Source organism: Ursus maritimus, unplaced genomic scaffold, assembly GCF_017311325.1.
Source record: "Ursus maritimus isolate PB19 unplaced genomic scaffold, ASM1731132v1 scaffold_10, whole genome shotgun sequence".
Taxonomy (NCBI): domain Eukaryota; kingdom Metazoa; phylum Chordata; class Mammalia; order Carnivora; family Ursidae; genus Ursus; species Ursus maritimus.
The window spans coordinates 2,386,561-2,408,524 of NW_024423344.1; the positions used below are offsets into that span (position 1 = coordinate 2,386,561).

General features: G+C 39.8%; 1 non-coding gene across 1 annotated transcript; it reads left to right on the forward strand.

The window, feature by feature from the left end:
- The first annotated feature begins 8,977 nt into the window (after positions 1-8,977).
- On the forward strand, positions 8,978-9,082 carry LOC121101486. Its single transcript, XR_005833477.1, has one exon. It is a non-coding gene; the product is annotated as a U6 spliceosomal RNA (small nuclear RNA).
- The last annotated feature ends 12,882 nt before the right edge of the window (positions 9,083-21,964 follow it).

Sequence of the window (21,964 nt, forward strand, 5' to 3'; positions counted from 1 at the left end):
ATACCACGGTCATCCAATTCAAGAGGATTAGAGAGTACTCAAGCGGAAAACACTGGAGACACTGATCTACTCAGATGACAAATGGAGCTCTTCCTTTATTTGTTTTCTCCAGTCAGAACACAGAAAGAGGGGCGCCTGGGTAGCACAGTCGTTAAAGCGTCTGCCTTTGGCTCAGGGCGTGATCCCGGCGTTCCGGGATCGAGTCCCACATCGGGCTCCTCCGCTGGGAGACTGCTTCTTCCTCTCTCACTCCCCTGCTGTGTTCCCGCTCTCGCTGGCTGTCTCTCTGTCACATAAATAAATAAAATCTTTAAAAAAAAAAAAAAAAAAAAGAACACAGAAAGAGAGAGGGGTAGGCTTTAAAGAACAATTTCGTAAAGTTTCAATAGACATGTGAAACAAGGTACTCAACTCAAGATAAATGAAAAGTAACACAAAATAGATAACTCATCCTTCACCCACCAAATTGGCTAAAATTACAAAGATTGATAAAATATTCATATTGGCAATGAAGTGTTTCAGACAAGCAACCCTTTAATACAAAATTGAAGGGAGTCTTACACTGGCACAGCCTTTCTGGAGAAAAAATGCTGTTGGGAGAGCAGTCAGCCATGATCCCTGAGCATTCCTGCACTTTCCTGCTGAGTATAGCAGACTTGGAAGACTAACTGACTCCTGATGCTGAGCAGTTTCTGCAGCTATGTAGCTATGCACCCAGGCAGCTGAATAGATGAAGGCTCCTGCAGAGTGAGTACCTTGTAACTGCCCATTCCTTGGGTGGAAGGGGACTGGTTTGTTTGCTGCTCACTACAGAGCCGGCTGTATGCTAAACAAGTGCTGGTCCCTTGGCCCCTTGCAAATGCTGGGGTCCTCTGGCCTTCCATGTAACCCTGGGGGAATTGGGGCTCCGAGAACTGGTGCGAATATGCCAACATTCTGGCTCTTGCTTTTGCTGTGAGTAGTAGGGTCTTTTATCTCTAATCCAGGAATCTCATGTCCTCTGTCAGCTTCCACAAAACTGTGGCAAGCTAACTCATTCGTTTGCAATTAGATGAAAATCTCAGACCCTCAGAGGGTCTGGACTTTATGATTCCAGTCCTAGAGATCTGTTATATAGAAATACAAGTGGACATGAAGATAAACAAAATGGTTTATTTCAGCAAAGAAATAAAATAGAATAGAAAAAATTAAAATATTATATAGACTCTTAATGTTAAAATAGACATTGAAAACATGATGAATACCTATCAATAAGAAACAGTTTTAAAGATTATGGTACAGAGGGCTTCTGCTTCTGGCTGAGAGGGAGTAACAGAAACCAGACTTAAGCTCCTGCCTTAAACAAGCATAAGACCACCCCCCCCCAAAAAAATATAGGGAAAAACTGGCCTCAGATATTAGACAAGAGGGAGTCTCTGATTGTGATCCCTGAGTCCATAAGTATACACCGTCTACTGATTTTCAACAAAGGTATAAAGGCAATTAAATGGCAAGGGATAGTCTTTTCAACAAATGGTACTGGAACAATTGGGTATGCATAAGTAATAATAATAATAGCCCCTTACCATATATAAAAACACTAACATCCAAATGCATCCATGTGAAACCTAAAACCACAAAACATCTAGAAGAAAACAGGAGAAAATTTTGTGACCTTGACTTAGGCAGAGATATCTGAGATGTGCCACAGAAAGTTTAAGAGGCAAACAAAAAGTTGATAAATTGGACTTCAAAATTAAGAGCTTATGCTTTTCCAAGACAATATCAAGAAAAGAAAAGATAAGCCACAAACTGGGAGGGAAATACTTTCAAATTAGGTATCTATTACAAGCCTTGTTTACAAAATATATGAAGAGTTCTCAAACTCAATAACAATTTTTAAAACAGCTTTTAAATATAATTTTTTAAAATAGTGGTAAGTTTTATGTTGTGTATACATTATCACAACTTTTTAAGTGGCCAAAAGATTTATTTTTTTTTCATTTTTTTATTTAAATTTGAGTTAGTTAATATACAGTACGATATTGGTTTCAGGAGTAGAATTCAGTGATTCATCACTTACGTACAACACCCAGTGCTCATCACAAGTGCCCTCTTTAATACCCATCACCCCTCTAGCCCATCTCTCACCCACCTCCCTCCATCAACCCTCAGTTTGTTCCCTAGAGTTAAGAGTCTCTTATGGTTTGTTTCCCTCTCTCTCTTTTTGGTGGCTGAGAAATATTCCACTGTATATAAACACCACATCTTCTTTATCCATTCATCAGTCAATGGACATTTGGGCTCTCTCCATAGTTCAGCTATTGATAGTGCTGCTATAAACATCGGGGTGCGTGTACCCCTTTGAATCTGGATTTTTGTATCCTTTGTAAATATTTTGTATTTTGTAATTTTGTATTTTGTAATTTTGTATTTTATAAATACTTAGTAGTGCAACTGCTGGATTGTAGGGTAGTTCTATTTTTAACTTTTTGAGGAACCTCCATGCTGTCATCTAGAGTGGCTTCACCAGTTTGCGTTCCCACCAACAGTGCAAGAGGGTTCCCCTTTTCCCACATCCTTGCCAACATCTGTTGTCTCTTGTGTTGTTAATTTTAGGCATCCTGACAGGTGTGAGGTGGTATCTCATCATGGTTTTGATTTGTATTTCCCTGATGATGAGTGATGTTGAGCATCTTCTCATGTGTCTGTTAGCCATCTCGATGTCTTGTTTGGAAAAGTGTCTATTCATGTCTTCTGCGCATTTCTTAACTGGATTATTGGTTTTGGGGTGTTGAGTTTGATAAGTTCTTTATGGATTTTGGATACTAACCCTTTGTCAGTTATGTCATTTGCAAATATCTTCTCCTTTTCTGTAGGCTGCCTTTTAGTTCTGTTGATTTTTTCCTTCATTGTGCAGAAGGTTTTTATCGTGTGTGTGTGTGTGTGTGTGTGTGTGTGTGTGTGTGTGACATTCTCTTTATTGCAGTGGTCTGGAACCAAACCAACAATATCTCTGAGATATGCTTGTATTAAGAGCATACCTGTAGCTAAAGATGAAGGAGAACAAATGAGTTTTTATTTTTATTTTTTTATGGTTAGGAAGTATTTTGATTTTTTTATAATATTTTTTATTATATTATGTTAGTCACCATACAGTACATCCCTGGTTTTTGATGTAAAGTTCCATGATTCATTACTTGAGTATAACACCCAGTGCACCATGCAATACATGCCCTCCTTACTACCCATCACCAGCCTATCCCAGTCCCCCACTCCCCTCCCCTCTGAAGCCCTCAGTTTGTTTCTCAGAGTCCATAGTCTCTCATGGTTCATTCCCCCTTCTGTTTACCCCCCCCCCTTCTTACCTTTCTTCTCCTACCGATCTTCCTACTTCTTATGTTCCATAAATGAGTGAAACCATATGATAATTGTCGTTCTCTGTTTGACTTATCTTGCTTAGCGTTATCTCCTCCAGTGCCGTCCATGTTGCAGCAAATGTTGAGAAATTGTTCTTTTGATGGCTGAGAAATATTCCATTGTATATATGGACCACATCTTCTTAATCCAGTCATCTGTTGAAGGGCATCTTGGCTCCTTCCACGATTTAGCTATTGTGGACAATGCTGCTATGAACATCTTGATGAAGTCCCAATAGTTCATTTTTGCTTTTGTTTCCCTTGCCTTTGGAGTCGTGTCTAGCAAGAAGTTGCTATGGCCAAGGTCAAAGAGGTTGCTGCCTGTGTTGTCCTCTAGAACTTTCATAGTTTCTTGTCTCATATTTAGGTCTTTCATCCATTTTGAATTTATTTTTGTGTCTGGTGTAAGAAAGTGGTCCAGTTTCATTCTTCTGCATGTTGCTGTCTATTTTTCCCAGCACCATTTGTTGAAGAGACTGTCTTTTTTCCATTGGATATTCTTTCCTGCTTTGTCAAAGATTAGTTGACCATAGAGTTGTGGGTCCATTTCTGGGTTTTCTATTCTGTTCCATTGATCTATGTGTATGTTTTTGTGCCAGTATTACTGTCTTGATGACTACAGCTTTGTAATAGAGCTTGAAATTCAGAATCATCATGCCTCTAGTTTCGTTTTTCTTTCTCAGGATTGCTTTGACTATTTGAAGTTTTTGTGCTTCCATACAAATTTTGGGATTGTTTTTTCTTGTTCTGTAAAAAATGCTGTTGGTATTTTGATAGGGATTGCATTAAGTGTATAGATTGCTTTGGGTAGTATAGATATTTTAACGATATTTGTTCTTCTAATTCATGAGGATGGGGTATCTTTCCATTTCTTTGTATCCTATTCAGTTTCTTTCATCAGTTTGATAGTTTTCTTTCACCATTTTGGTTAGGTTTATTCCCGGGTATCTTATTGGTTTGGGTGCAGTTGCAAAGGGGATCAATTTCTTGATTTCTTTTTCTGAAGTTTCATTATTGATGTATACAAATGCAGCAGATTTCTGTACATTGATTTTATATTGTGTGACTTCGCTGAATTCATGTATTCTAGCAATTTGTTTGGTGGAGTCTTTTGGGTTTTCTACATAGAGTATCATGTCATCTGCAAATAGTAAGTTTGACTTCATTTATTCAGCCAGTAAATACTTGTGCTCCCACCCTATGCCAGTCACTTTGCTAGGTGAGAAGGATTAGATTGACAAGATCCTGCTGTCATGGAGCATATACTTGGAAGTCAGCAAGTAGTAAGTAAATGGATAAGATAATTTCAGAGCTTGGTAGTCTCTGTTGAGTAACTAGAAAGAGGTAATGGGATAGGGACTATCCAGAAGGAGGCTCTAGAGGTGCTACTTTAAATTGAATAGAAGTCTTCTCTGAGAATATGATTGTTAGCGTCAGACTAATTGGTGAGAAGGATTCAATAACATAAAGATCAGTGTGAGCTTGCCAGGTGTGAGAAACAAACAGAAGGCCAACATAGCTGTAGCGCAGCGAGCAAAGAGGTAAAAAATAGTATAAGAGAGCAGGCAGGGACCAGCTCATCTGGGGACTTGTCATGGTAGAGTTTGTATTTCATTTTATATGAAAAAAATAAATGAATAAATAAATAGAAACAACTCAATTAAAAAGTGGGCAAAAGATTTGAAGAGACAGTTCACTAAAGAAGATATATTTAATAGTAAATAAGCGGTGAAAATATGCTTAACATCATTAGTCATCAGGGGAATTTAAATTAAAGCCACAATGAGATACCACTGCATACCCACTGAAATGCCTGAAATCAAAAACACTGAAAATACTTGCATTGGTAAGGATGTGGAACAATGCAATTCTCATAGATTGCTGGTAGGAATACAAGAGGGAACAACAATCTAGAGATTTCTTGTGAAGAAACATATATTTACCACTCATATATTTACTACTCAGCAATCCCACTCCTAGGTATTACTCAAGGAAAATAAAAAGGGTTGACACAGAGATGTGTATAAATGTATCCTTAGCAGCCGTATTCATAATAGCCAAAAACTAGAAACAACTTAAATGGGGAAATAGAATAACAAATTTTGATATATTCATACAATGTAATACCACTCAGCAATAAAAAAGAACAAACTATTTATGCATTCAACAACATGAATGACTCCCTATAACCATATATTGAGCAAAAGAAGTCAGGTGCAAAAGAGTATATCTATGATTCAATTTTTTAATTTATCTTTTTATTAGAGAGAGAGAAAACATGAATGCACTGGCAGTGGGGAAGGGGCAGGGGGAGAGAGAGAATCTTAAGCAGGCTCCATATCCAGCATGGAGTCCAATTCAGGGCTCAGTCTCACAACCCTGAGACCATGACTTTAGCCTAAATCAAGAGTCTAACACTTAACCGACTGAGCCACCCAGGCACCCCATATGATTCAGTTTATATGTGACTCCGGAAAAGACTAATCTTAAGGATAGGAGAGCAGAGGCTGTCTTGTCCTGGAGATTGGAGGGGATTGCCTCAGTAGGGGCACAAGGGAAATTAGGGGTTGATAGAAATATTCCATATCTTGATTAGGATGGTGGTTACACAGATATACATATTATCAAAACTCACTGAAATAGGGGCACCTGGGTGGCTCAGTTGGTTAAGCATCTGCCTTTGGCTCGGGTCATGATCCCAGGGTCCTGGGATTGAGCCCTGTGTAGGGCTCCCTGCTCAGTACAGAGTCTGCTTCTCCCTCTGCTGCTCCCTCACCCCATTCTCTTTCTCTCTCAAATACATAAAATCTTTTTTAAAAAATCACTGAAATATACACTTAAATGAGTCCATTATATTATAAGTTACACTTCAATAAAATTGATTTTTCGAGGTAGAATTTTGGATGATTTGTATCCTTTAAGAATAAATTTTTGATTCACCCCACTCCCACCCCTACCTAGGGGGGGAAAACACACCACACAAAACCTTGATCAGCTGAGATGTAGTACAAAGGTGAATTTGTGACAACCACTTGGAAAGGAAGTAATAAATATTATATTCTTCTGACCACTAACAGAAATGAAGACCGTAGGGCCTGTGCAATTTTTTTCTTAATTTTACTTGTATATGTTTGCGTATGTGTGTGTGTGTTATCTAATTTCTTTTTTCACCTCCTCCTTTTCCCTTGTTATTTTATGTAAGGATTGTTGGTAGTGCTTACAATTATAATTTAGGTTACAGAATATTCAGGTGAGCTTAGAGCAAATTAGACACAGATACTGAAAGTGTTGCCCTGAGAAGGATACAGTGACTGTTAGCACTTGCTCTATCTACCCTTTGTGCAGAGAGTAAGAGCATCTCTGTGGGAGAGAAAATTGCATCTTCTCAGGAGAAAGCAGAGTCTTTCCTATTGTGGCAAAGAAATTCCAGTATGTGTAAAAGAGTGTGTTTGGATTGTACTAGTGATTATTGGACTATTGTCTATCTGCTCCAAATCCAATTATTAAACAATTGTTTCTCCACCCTTCTATATTCTGTTTTGTGATGCTGAAGCTGGCTTCCTGTGAAATTCTACCAGCTGGGGAACTAGAGAAAAAATGAAAGGCAGAGGGAGGAGAGAATATTTGCTTGCTGATCCTGTTAGTGTCATCCTAGCAATGGCATCAGTGACCCCTATTGTTTCCATCTCCAGCTGTTTTGGTCCTCCTAGACACTGCCTCTCATCCCCATCAGAGGCATGACCACTTCCCTAGGGGTTTAAGCCTCAGTTCCACTAGGCCTCTCCTTTGAGCTTCTCGTTCCCAAAATCTTCTTGCATTCCCGGAATCCTAGGAGCATAATCATGTCTTAATATTGCAGTGTCACCTCGGTGTTCTCTGACTGCTTTTCAGTCCTCCAAGAACTATTGAACTAATTCTCTATAATAAATTCTCTGTTGCAATATCTAATGTGGTTTCTTGTTTCCAGGCTAGACTTTGGATTTCTCTAAATGTTAAAAGCTGGTGATTATTAATTGATTCTAATGGAATCCAGGTAGTCTGAAATTTATGTGCATTTAGAGAGAGGTTTTCACATGAACGTCCTGGCTAAAGTTTAAATGTGTAATATCTGATATGTTCTCCTTCTTTTAATTAACTTAATCGAAATTGATCTTGATATACCTCAGTTACATATTTCTGAAATTCTACTCAGTCTTTGGAAGTTGAATTTGTGTAGTATGAGACACAAGTACTAGAAAAAAGTATCAGAGAAAACCTGATAAAGTTAAAATAGAATTAAGCACATGAAACCATGTGGATTCTAATACTATTAGCTATTAAATATCATTAGGCAGAATAGGTTTGTGCAGCCAAAACTTCCTTGTTACAAATCTTGCGCATCTAACCAAGTATTTAGCCATTGAAAATTGGCCAGATGATGGCTAGATTGAACTTGGCACAGACTTCAGAGGTTGAATTCCTTGTTTTCCACTCATTTCATAAAGCCAGTTAGGATTAATTTCTATACTCTTTTACTAGCTCAGTATTACCACCAAGAAACAGCAAGAAGTTAAAAGTTGTTAGCTTTTAAGAACTCATAACTCTTTAAATGTCAACACTTCAAACTGAAATTGGTTCTTATGTAACCATACAAAATTGGAATTACAAGTGATTCTAGAGACCATACTTACTGGGACATATTCTAAGGATAAAAAGAACTGCAAAAAAAAAAAATCTTGAATTTCCTTTGGTGGTTTTATTTTTCATACCAATATATTGCTATTTTTAGCTTTTTTGTTTGGATAAATCAAATGTATATGTTGATTTTGTTTGGCATGAAAATTTCACTGTAAGAGAAAATAAGGTATAATCATAGAAAGAATTTAAAGAGGAGGGACACCTGGGTGGCTCAGGCCATTAAGCACCTGCCTTCTGCTCAGGTCATGATCCCAGGGTCCTGGCATCGAGTCCCTAATCAGGCTCCTTGCTCAGCAGAGAGCCTGCTTCTCCCTCTGTCTGCCACTCTCCCTGCTTGGCTCTCTCTCTCTGATAAATAAATAAATAAATAAATAAATAAATAAACAAACAAACAAATAAAATCTTTCAAGAAATCATTAAAAAGGAAAGAATTTAAAGAGAAATGTTATGATGTTAGATAGTTGGATGGATGGATAGGTAGGTAGATAGATAGATAGATAGATAGATAGATAGATAGATAGATAGAGTGAATGACTGAATGAAGGTGTTTTCCAGCTCGGTCTCTGAAGTTCTCTCTAAGATCAATACCACCCAGTATCACAAGTCTGGCCTGAAACCCTGATGCCCCAATCTTGATCGCTACATTCTTCACTACAAGGAACCAGGACTGCTCGGAGAAATGGTTGACCCATGTTTGGAGTAGGAAGGGTACCAGGTTGGCCTGGGACTGTTATGTGCCCAGAGGCAAAAAAGCTTTCAGATATCAATGGGATGGCATCTAAGGGACGTCAGACTCAGCCTACATGGTAATTAGCAGTGAGAAGATTCACTTGGGATATCTATCTGGTCAAATGTTCTGCTCTTAAATGACCTCAATTTACCTTTAAGAATTGGATTATTAAGTGCTCCTTTTGGCAGCACATATATTAAGAATTGAAATAATACAGAGATTAGCTTGGCCCCTGCCCAAGGATGACACGAAAATTTGTAAAGCTGTTCATATTTTTATAGAATGGATTGGTGGTTCCCAGAGGTGGGGGCATGGCAGCAGGCAAAATGTGTGAAGGTACACACAAAATGTGTACCAAAAGGCACAAATATCCAGTTATAAATAAGTCATGGGGATGAAATGTACAGCCTGTCAACTCTACTTAATAATACTATGTTGCATTTTGAAAGTTACTGAGTAAATTCAAATGTTTTCATCACACAAAAGAAGCATTCTGTAAGTTTGTATGGTGATGTTAATTGTGATCATTTCACAGTATATACAAATATCATATTAAAATACCTCTTTTTAAGGAGTAAATACTTAATCCTTAAAGGTTAAGAATAAAGACCACAATATTTATGTTCTTGTGTTAAGAAAGGATCTGTGCATACAGGATAATGTTTGATACTTGAGAAATTCAGTCTCAGGGACAGCCTTGCAACTATTTAAAATGTGTAATCAAGAAATTGATTTAGACAATTTTTAAGATAAAATCTTCCTAATTTTTTTCGTGGCTTTGGAACATCGGAGAAAATTCTAGAATCACCTTGGTATCATTTGTACGTTTTATTTATTAGACTTACAAGAATTATTTAGCATTTGGGGAATTTTTATGAAGTCAGACAGTTGAAATATACAAAAAGGAAATAAAATACAATAAATTTATAAATGCAGTATTAAAATGCTGTGAAACTGGAGCACCTAGGTGGCTCAGTCGATTAAGCAACTGCCTTTGGCTAAGGTCATGATCCTTGGGTCCTGTCCTGGAATCGAGCCTCCCCCACGTTGAGACCCCCCTTCGCATGGGGATCCCCACTTAGCTGGGAGTCTCCTTCTTCAGCTCCCTCTGCCCCTACTCCCTCATGCTCCATCTTTCTGTCTCTCCCTCAAATAAATAAATAAAATCTTTTAAAAACAAAACAAAAAATAAAATGCTGTGGAACTATTTAAGTAACTTAGTAAAATCAAAGGACCTTTAAAAGGAATTGCTCAAAGTTTTGGTGTATTTTTTAAAAGAAAAGCAAGCTGACTGTCAAAATCTAAGAAGTCTAAGAAATAAAAAGTGACTCTTGAATCATCTTTTCTGTAACCTGAAACACCCCCCAAACTCCTACTAATGGCGGAGAGCTAGGATACTTCCAGAAGATAAAGCCTCAAATCTAAGGATTGCCTTTGAACTACAAACAGCGGCAAACCTCCTTAATTGTAAAGTGCTTGAAGAAAAAAGAAATGCCTGCTTTCAGCCCCAGTCCTCCAGCCCAAAGAAAGTGGCGGGTGGGGTGGCACACAGAAAAGGCCAGTTCAAAGTATCAAGACCTTGTACACAAGGTGGAGACCTTTTGCCTCCCCACTTCGGGACAGTCAGGGCCAGGTACACACAGCTCAGCATTATTAAGCTCATGCAACCAGGACACTTGCAAATGGAGCCAAGTCAAGAATCCAAGCCCAAGCCAAGAATTCAAAGAAATGAGTTGACAGCTATCCACTGTACCCTCCAAGAAGTTGTGAGGGAAGATAGGGACTTTGGCCTAGGGGCTAGAAACACTTCACAACCAAAGCAGTGGAAACCGTGGTCAGATGAACTGCTACGGATGCCAGTTGGTCCAGCTGTGTCTGATTAACTGATGGGCTCAGCAGCCTGTAAATATCTACTTCTGTGGATAATTTACATAGGTAAAAGGGACATCAGGGAGGTTTGTGAGACGGCACCTGAGGTAGGAGTGGGAGCATGAAGGACTCAACCTGGGACCATCCTTTTTACATGATGCCCCACCCCAATCTGGCCAAATCTTGGCAAGAGAAGCTGCAGGCAAGCGGAAGGGAGTAGGACTGTGTTTATAAGGAATCCATGGGGCAGAGGGCTACCTGCAGCTGAGCTTTGGTGCCTCATGGCAAAGCTTGAGAACAAGAGGTCTTGGGGAAGGGAGCATGCCTTTTAGTTGGCGTGGAAGATGCACGACTCTGTGAAGACTGGATAATCAAGCATTGCTTTGGGTCCCTACAGGCTTCTAGGGGGTCAGAAACACTTCCATGTTGGTTGAATCTAGCTCACAAATTTGTTGCTGTTGCTGTTGTTGTCTGACCTGTAGATTTTTCTTTAATTGTGAATCTGAATACTCCTCAAGACAGATCCACGTCTCTCTTATCAACATTGTCAAGCTGTTCACTGGCAGGAGTGGCCAGTAAGAGGCTCTCCAACCCTTACTAGACATCAGGAGGGGCCTCATGAGAGAACTCATGTGTGTTAGGTAGGCAAGGGCAGATTCCAGTGAAATAGGAGTCCATCCTAGTTACATAATCCCATTTGTACCCACGGTGCAAGGAAGCTTGAATTATAATAATTCACATTAGTGTCATTCTAGTGCATGAAGTAATTTCGCCTCGTTATCTCATTTGATTCTCACAATCTTTGAATTGTTGTTTTCTTCAGCTGTAAGATAAGAAAACAGGAGGCTCTGAGAGGAAAGTTCAGCAACGTTCATTTATTTAACCTCATTCACTAAGTATTTATTGAGCACTTCCTATGTGCCAGTCACTATTCTGAATCAGCACTGTTCAACAGAACTTTCTGCAGCGGTAGAAATGTTCTGTATCTGCACTGTCCAATATGGTAGTCACTACTCACAGGCGGCTGCTGCCACTCGCCTGCTGTGGCTGAGGAAATCAATATTTATTTAATTTTAGTTTATTCTAACTTACATTAAATAGCCACATGTAGCTGGTGGTTACTGTATTAGCTCCGTTCTAGACACTGGAGACAATGGTGGACAAGATAGAACAAGACAGACCCCCCAAATTATCCAGAACTTCTTCTTTTACATAGCCAAACCCCACTTCCTTCTGAAGCCGTGCCTGCTTCACCCCGTAATGGATGACTGCTCCTTTCTCTGAGCTCCTGACCTACCTGTAAGAACTACGTGGTCCACTGAGTCATTCATTCACTCCGGTTTTTATCGTACAATCCACTGTGTTAAGAAACGCTTAATGTTTAGTCTTTTGCTAAATTGTAAACTTCTCAAGGTTAAGGACTATGCACCAGTTTTCCTTACAAGCACATCATAGGTGTTCTCTTTATGCTTCTGAAAGCTTTCTTCTGCTTATTTCCAAAACACATCATTCTCCCCGTTTTCTTTGTGTGTGTGTGTGTGATGTGATGCTATGCAGTATGGGATATGGATTCCAAGTTCAACGGAAAGTGTTAGATTGATTTTATCCCCTCCCCACCATAGAATGTAAAAACCAACCACTAAACCTCAAAGCAGAATATGGAATGGAAAGATGGGTTACAGAAAAAGAACAAAGAAAGTTGTATTCCAACAGAAGTTGAGAAAAAATACAATTCAAAATAATGAAAAATAAGGGCACCTGACTGGCTCAGTCAGTAGCGCATATGACTCTCAATCTTGAGGTTATAGGTTTGAGCCCCATGTTGGGTGTAGAGATTACTTAAAAATAAAATCTTTAAAAAAAATAATGAAACATTTGTCTTTCAAGTCCCTGCTTCAACATGGAGAATAAAAGTGTTTTGGATAACAGTCTTTTAGGAGTGACGCAGCCACCAAAAGAGTGGTAGGCACACACAAAAAAAAATAGGTCATATTGGCAAAATATTATACCACGTTAGCATACCATGTCATCATAACAATGATTGGGAAAAAACTGTTTACATTGGATAAAATTTAGATGGGGCTATGTTACTGAAAAAGAAATGTGAAGCTTTATAAAATGCTTCTTTTTTATAATAATAAACACTTTTATTTAAGAAAGTTAGCATAGAAATGAACTGTTTAAGGTAATATAAAGAACTCTGTACAGCACATATGAGGTCCATTGAGCAAGAACAGCTCCTGGGATGTAATCAAAGCCCAACTTTTTATGTTCCCCTCCCCCTGCAAACTCACTGCAAGAAGTATTTTCCTTGGTCCTTAATTAAAGAAAGTTCAGTCGGGCCCTGACTTTTCTGGCCACACTCAGGGAATTCAAGCTAAAGGGCAATTGCAGTTGCAATATAACAGTCTTAATTAGGTAGTTAAATCTCCCCTTTGTCAGCTGGAACCAGTTGAAGGTGACTCAGCCAGTTCCTTCTTTCCCATTCGCCTCTGCCACCATTTGCCAGCTGTTCCCACTTCTCTCTCCAGGGTTGGAAAGCAAGGAGGTCTCATTGGCCTCTAGATTATCCTCTTGCTTTGGAGTCAAAGGGCTTTGACTTGCTTTGAAGTCAAAGGGCGCCAACAGCTCACCATCTCCCATGTGGACTGTATCTGTGTTCATGAAAAACAGATTCTGAGTTTTGACTCATCTCAATATAACACCAATCTCCATCAACCCATGTCTTACCCTCAGTTGTTCTGTTCTTTAGATTCCCTGAGCAGAAGTCAAATGCCAGTCCCTCATCTCCCTAACCTCAATTCTCTGAGGAGTCTGTCTGCGTCTCTATCTCCAGGCATAAGGTAAAGGCCTGAACACCGTCCAGCCCCCTTGAGGGTGTAGAAGACCACGGCAACAAGTCCCTCCACCCCAGATCTCTGCACACATCTCCTTCCATCCCAACTGTCCACCCCTGACCCCAAGGCTGGTAAGGGGTTTACAATTTCTAACACATGCTCAACAACCTACTTTGGAAAAATGCACTTTGGGCCAGCAATTCATTTTGACATCTAACATCTGTCGTCTTAAAATATTGGCCATAATCCCCAATTTAACATCTTGCCGCTGTTCAACAATGATCACAGAAGACAATTTAGGTGATACAAACAAATTTTATTTAATATTTCATCAAGCGAACAGACTCCCTTCCAAGAACTGCAAAATGGGGCGGAAGAAAAGAAGCTTTTAAAGGATAAAGAATAAAGAACGAAGAAGAGGCAAACAGCGAGGATCAGATTGGCCTGAGCCACGAAGTCAGCCTTGTTTGCAGTGAGAAGGCCCAGAGTTGGCGTGGCATTTGGGAATTGGCTAAGTGAATAGACTGTGTTTCTGGTCAAGCCAAGATTTATAGGGACACAAAAGTTATCCAAGTTTCAGTTTGCTAACACACCTCTCTCTTGAAGCGGCTCCATCTGGGGCCTGGAAATCTATTTCAACACGGCATAGGTAATAGTATACGAGTCAGTATCAGAGAGGCAACGTAGTACAGTGATGAAAAATGTGGGCCCTGGAATCAGACTGTCAGGGTTTCAACACCAAATTCTTCTTTTACTGGTTGTATGATCTTGGACAAGTTCGTTAATTCCTCAAAACTCAGTTTCTTCAGTAGTAAAATGGGCATAGTCTTAGTTCCCTCTCAACATGGTTATTTTAAAATGTGTCAGGCCCATAGCAAGTGTTGGGAAGTTATTTGGCTACCACCGCCTTGCACGATAGCTCTCCCCCACACACATTCTCCCTGCTAACCGCCTCCCCGGAACCTCCTTGCAAAGCATGGAAAGCAGATTCCAGCCTCAGTCTTTCACAGGGGAGTTCTCTGAGCTACCAGAGGCTAACAAAGGTAATGAAAGCCACTTGGCCAGTAAATCTTAGATCAGAACTTTTCTTTCTAGTGAAAATACCATGATTTTTAAGCTTAAACAATGTTTCTCAAAAGATTTGAAATCTGAAATTCAGTCATGAAATTTAAAAACTCAGGAATAACCTCCGGGAACTCTCAGAAGGATTGCAACATCCTAGCAAACTACTTCATAAAACGAATGTGCACACGGATTGTTGCCTACATTTCTTCCTGGCCCCTGCGGACACGCTCTTGATTACATGTCCTTATCCTCCATTCCACTTCTCGACCTCCTTTAAGAGATCGCAAGTAACCCCACACATTGATACAGCCCTTTACAAATGTTTTCTCATCATCCATTTCTTGCCTGTATTTATTTTGCTTAAGAAGAAGAAAGGAGAGAGAGACAGAAAAGAAGAAAGGAAGGAAGATAAGTTCTAAGGTGAATGAAACATAATGAAATGTTACCATGATAAAACTGCTCCACAAGAAATAGGGTTTTCATGATCATTCACTAATTTACCAGAAAGATCATAGTTCTGAATGACAACGCAATGATTTAAACATGCCATAAACGGAATCAGGACCTTTTTTCTGAACAACGTTTTCCTCCTCGACATCACAGTTTTGATACAGTTTCTTTTGGGGGAACCAAAGATAGAAGACAGTTTGTATGTGTTGGGGAAACTTTTGGGGAAACAGAAAGGTGTTCCTAAAACTGAAGGATTCCTCTCTGTTTACATCAATCACATTTGTACCTATACTCCCATGAGGCCCAGGGAAGCTTGAGTTACACTATATTATTTATACTGTATATCTCATATAATATATTGATAGTACTATTTTAACAAAGAGCGTTTTGGAAGCTAGAATTTCAACATGTATCATTGATAATTCATTTTCCTTTTCTTTACCTATTAAACTGCATGGATTCACTTTCACTAGTAATAGAGATTTGATTTTATACAGGACCTAGAGCAAGTGACCATCAAATTCGTGCCTTTGTATACATTTTAAAATAGCACTTCTTCCTCAAACCACTTATATTTCCATCTGCCGAAAATTGTCATACTGTATTGATATTTTTTAGAACAAGATACTTTACTGACATCTTCTGGAAAATTGTTTTTATCACGGTTATAAGTGCCAAATCTACAATATCTGTAATGCAAATAACACTTCCTTAGATGTGTCTCCCTTGTGCAGTGCACAACCTATACAACCCTATGTGACAGAGGTTGTGATGAGTACAATATTGTCTAGGGAAATTCATGTGCTTAAATACAACTATGTCCAAGGCAAGAAACAACAATTGTTGGAGAGGATGTGGAGAAAGGGGATCCCTCCTACATTGTTGGTGAGAATGCAAGTTGGTACAGCCACTCTGGAAAACAGTGTGGAGGTCCCTTAAAAAGTTAAAAATTGAGCTACCCTATGACCCAGCAATTGCACTACTGGGTATTTACCCCAAAGATACAGACATAGTGAAGAGAAGGGCTATATGCACCCCAACGTTCATAGCAGCATTGTCCACAATAGCTAAATTGTGCAACGAGCCGAGATGCCCTTCAACAGATGACTGGATTAAGAAGATGTGGTCCATATATACAATGGAATATTACTCAGCCATCAAAAAGAACGATTTCTCAACATTTGCTGCAACATGGACGGCACTAGAGGAGATAATGCTAAGTGAAATAAGTCAAGCAGAGAACGACAATTATCATATGGTTTCACTCATTTATGGAACATAAGAAGTAGGAAGATCGGTAGGAGAAGAAAGGGATAAAGAAAGGGGGTAATCAGAATGGGGAATGAAGCATGAGAGACTATGGACTCTGAGAAACAAACTAAGGGCTTCAGAGGGGAGGGGAGTGGGGGAATGTGTTAGGCCGGTGATGGGTAGTAAGGAGGGCACGTATTGCATGGTGCACTGGGTGTTATACGCAAGTAATGAATCATGGAACTTTACATCAAAAACCAGGGATGTACTGTATGGTGACTAACATAATATAATAAAAAAATATTATTATAAAAAATAATTAAATACAGCTATGTCCAAAGAGACATAGTTCCTTGTCAGAAACTAAGGATTTTATCACTGTTATAATTACTGTGGCTTCTTTCCAAATCATTTCTGAATTCACTAAGAGAAGATGTCACTCATGGACTTTGTCTAGCCTCAGGATTCTGAGGTGGTAGGAGAAAGAACACGAGAATGGGTGATATAGATCCCCGATTTGAAAAACATGCCTAGATAGAAGATGAGAGGTTAAGTCAACAAGCATGTAGCCTTAAACAAAGAGGATAATTAAGATCTTCACCCTGAGTGACCCTTGATTTTCTTTGTTGGGGCTTCAGAGTCAAAGTCATTACTGGATAGAGGCACATTTGCAATGAATGAGAAAGATTCTCCTTGCCTTTTGGCACAGTTCAACAATTTTATACACAAGCCACCTCAAAAAGACAAAAACCTCTCAACTTCCTAAGCCACTCTCACTTTCCCGTAGCATTAAACTCACCTAACCACAAACCAAATGAATGGGAAGACTAATGATGCATCAGTGAAGTGACATCTGTTCTTCATAAGGAGAATTTTGAAGAGCACACATCAATAAAACATGAATTCAATTCTCAATGTTTTGTATTGTAATATTATAGGTATTTAGAAGAATTTACCTCACACATCTTTAAAAACCACTATCAGGTCACTAAAGCTCTTTGGACCATGCTTTGGGCTCACAAGCAAATATAGTTTATTCAAAATTGTTTAAAACGGTGCAGTCAGGTGATTTTACTATTCTCTCCCTCCTCCCAGTGCCATCTATTGAACTTCCTGTGATGATGGAAATGGTCTATATGTGTACTCTTCAACACAGCAGTCACCTGCCATGTGTGGCTATTCAGCACTTGAAGTGTGGCTAGTGAGACTAAGGAACTGAATTTTTGTTTTGATTTCATTTTAGTTTAAATTTCATCTTAAATAATCACCCGTGGCTAATTGCTGCCATGTTAGACCGTGCAGCTTAGACATACTCTTCCATCTGCCAGAAATGCTTTATTTCTGGCTTATCCATTTATGAAACTCCTGTGAATGAATGGATGAATGAATGAATGAATGAATGAACATGTTATTCGTAGATACTGTATATAGCTGATGCAGATCAATAAAAATATTTGATGTTGAGGGCACTTGGGTAGTTCTGTCAGTTAAGGATCCAACTTCTGATTTCGGCTCAGGTCATGATCTTAGGGTCATGAGATTGAGCCCTGAGTCAGGCTCCATGCTGCACGTGGAGCCTGCTTGAAATTCTTTCTCTCCCTCTCCCTCTGCCCCTCCCCGCCAGCTCATATTCTCCCTCTCTCTCTCTCTATCTCTCTCCCCCTCCCTCCCTCTCTTACAAAAAAAAAATTGGTGCTGACAGTATAGTGCACTTAGTTTCACTGTTTCATGTCATCAAACATCTTTGTACAATATTCTGAAAGAGTTTGGTTATTTGAGTGTTCCTGATTTTTTGTGATTTTTTATGATGAATGAATGGGCGTTTCCTTTGGATTGGATAAGAGTTATCGGGTTTTTTTTCAAAACATATTCCAGCCTTCACTGATCCTACTTTTGAGTTGAAAAGCTAAATTCACATCTGTTATGATGAAACTGATTTAATTACTGGCTCAAGCAGTAGAAAAAAATTGACATGGTATATACTAGGGAATAAGGCTTTTTATAAGTAAGTTCTTCTGACAGCAGAAAAAGGAAAGCCAAAGTGATGGAAATTTACTCTGCACATATTCTGCACAAATGGCCCTTTCAGAAATCAGCTTTGGTGTGGCACCAAAGCCATGGCTGCAACAACAGTGCAGTGTCTGGGGCTCATGAAAGGGCAGAGTGTGCTGGTTTCTAAAGAAACCCTTCCATTCCATCCCCCTCTGCTCCGAGCACAAGAGAGACTACATAGGCAGCAGAGCGGACTTCAGGCCACCTTTCACTAGTTTCCACCCATAACAATTGTTTCAACATTTATGACAGTATTTTTCCACTTTTTCCCCCCTCTGCCCCATTCCCCTGTTTAATCAGTGATCACCTATCACACTGAATACCGATTTACTACCTTAAATCTAGGCCACTCTACTGGTTCTTAAAAGTGAGAGATTTGTATAAAAGGGAAGTTTACTTTTGAACCTGAAGTAAGATATACATTTATACCTAAGTTCCTTTTAACTCTGAGAAACACACTGAGGGCTTCAGAGGGGAGGGGGGTGGGGGAATGGGATAGGCTGGTGATGGGTAGTAAGGAGGGTACATATTGCATGGTGCACTGGGTGTTATACGTAACTAATGAATCATCGAGCCTTACATCAAAAACCAGGGATGTACTGTATGGTGACTAACATAATATAATAAAAAAACATTTAAAAAAAAAGAAGTTCCTTTTAACAATTGTTAAAATTCCTATCAAGGTGAACATCGGTCCAATTAGGTGGCAGTAACGTGCTGAGGTAGAGTCATCCTCATGACACATGAAAAGAAGTCAGATAAGATCACAGTCCAGAAGCGGTTAGCGCTGGATGAGGCCAAGGCCAGCTCCTCCTTTCACAAGTGACAAGATTCAGTCCCAGAGAAGAAAGGGACTTGCTAAGTGTTATACAACAACTCAGAAGCAATGCTAGAAATAGAAGCCGGAATCCCTAACTCAAGAGGGTCAGCTTTCTGTGGCCAACATTGCTCAGTTTTTTCCACCAAAGAACCCCAATGGCAGAGAATGAAGACACTTCCTTCCTTGGGTCACAGAAACACCTCCTCCAAACTTAATGTTTCATTGGAGTTTGGAGTGTTTTCTTAAGAATGTATAATAATTTATATTCTATTCTACAATATATCCATATTTGTGTTAATATGAAATAATATTTGGGGTTCTGGTTCAAGATGGTGATATAGGAATATCCTGAACTCACCTCCTCCCATGGAGATACTGAATCTACAGCTATATATGGAACAATTTCCTTTGAGAAAACCCTACAAACTGGTGGAGTGACCCCCTTCACATCAGGCAATCAAGAGAGAAATCACATCGAATGGCTAGGAAAGGTGGAGAAACTACCCTGCCATAAACCCCTCCCCTGCGCGGCGACCCATAATAGAGAGGGAACACAAAACCCGGAGCTTCTCCCTGAGGAGTGATGGGTTTGTACCCCACATCAGACACCCTGACTTTTAAACACTCAATGTTTAAAGCAGCACTATCAGCAATAGCCAAACTATGAAAAGAGCCCAAATGTCCATTGACTGATGGGTGGATAAAGAAGATGTGGTATGTGTATATATATATACATATACATATACATATATATATATACACATGTATATATATATGTATATGTATATATATATATGTGTATATATATATCAGAAAAAAATGAAATCTTGCCATTTACAGTGAAGTGGATGGAGCTAGAGTGTATTCTGCTAAGTGAAATAAGTCAGTTAGAGAAAGACAAATACCATATGATTTCACTCATATGTGGAATTTAAGAAACAAAACAGATGAGCATGGGGAAAGGGAAGGAAAAATAAGATAAAAACAGAGAAGGAGGCAAAAACCATAAGAGACTTTCAACTATAGAGAACAAACTGAGGGTTGATGGAGGGGAGGAGGGGGGAATGGGGTAACTGGGTGATGGGCATTAAGAAAGGAACATGTAATGAGCACTGGGTGTTATATGTAAGTGATGAATCACTAAATTCTACTCTAGAAACCAATATTACACTATGTGTTAACTAACTTGAATTCAAATAAAAATTTGGAAGTAAATAAAATAAAATAAAATAAAAATAAAATAAAATAAAATAAATAAAACCAGCACCTCAGAGATGAATCTCCAAATCATCTGGCCTTAAAGACAAACAAGACCTTTCCCCATGAGATCCCCAGGGCTGTGGGAACTGAGGAGCAACTCTTAAAGCCCCCCCCCCCCAGACTCATCCATCTCTGGGCCCAGCACAAAAGCAGCCCTTTGAAGAGTGCCCAGACTCTATGTGCAAGAGACTTATTTATTAATTGTAAAACATCGGTCTGAGGAGCAGCAGCCTGTTGGGATACTCTCCAGGGCTGGAGGCTGGTGGCACTTCACAGATAACAGACAGAAATACACCAGCTTTCTGAGAAAGAGACCTATTTGATTGTCCAGGGGCTTTGGCCTACAGGGCAAGCTATTGGTTTCACACACTTACAGGGTCCTACAGAGGAGCTCTCAGGGAGGAGAGGCCAGTGGACAGAATCCTTGCATTCTCCTTCTGCCTCTCTTCAGCTCACTGGCATTCCAGAAAAGAATCTATACCTTTGTCTGGTGCCCTAATTTTTATGGCTGCTGCCAGGGAAAACCTCTATATCACCAGGCTCTGATGGGCTTATACTTTCAGGTTCCACAGGACTTTAACCACTGGAGAAAGAGATTTTAAAGAACTACCACCCCCAGGGCACAGCAAGAAACAACAAACCCAGGAGCTCAGTCTTTCTGTGAAATGGCCTACTAACTGAGGGCCAGACTTCTAATTAAACACACATTTAAGGGCTGTCTGTACTTTTTCTGCAGACCCTAGAGAGTAGGTACTTTCTTAACGTTCTCCCTCTGCCATGCCCCAGCATCTCTGAGGGAATCTCTTATACACGGCCAGTAGCCCCGTTTTTACATCTGGTGCCCTAGTTTTTGTTGCTGCTGTCCCAGGGATACACCTTGATTGCCTGGCTCTGGTGACCAGGGGGACTTTCCTTTCCTGTTCCCATGGGTCTGTAACAATCAGAGACATAATTCTTGGCAGCCTTGCCCCAGGGAGCTGCATAGCCAGAAGACTGAAACATAACCCCAGGATTTCTGTGAAAAAGAAACTACTTGCTAGTCATGGGGCCTTGAACTTAGGGCCAGGTTTCATGTTTGGTATACATATAACGACTACAGAGGCACTTGGGAGAACATAGGCCAGGGGGCATCATCATTGTATGCTACAGCTCACTGATACCTCCAGGAAAAGAGCTGGTACATTCATCCAGAGTCCCACTTTTTGCAACTGCCACCCAGGAGACACCCCCAGATCATCTGGCTCTGAAAGCCAGGCAGACTTATGCGTGCAGTCCCACAGGACTGTATATATTTATATTCTTTAAAAGCTGCTGCCTGGGGTGCCTGGGTGGCTCACAGGGTGCCTGGGTGGCTCAGTCGTTAAGTTGTCTGCCTTCGGCTCAGGGCATGATCCCAGAGTCCTGGGATTGAGTCCCACATCGGGCTCCCTGCTCCACCAGGAGTCTGCTTCTTCTTCTCCCACTCCCCCTGCTTGTGTTCCCTCTCTCACTGCCTGTCTCTCTCTCTCTGTCAAATAAATAAATAAATAAATAAATAAATAAATAAATAAATAAA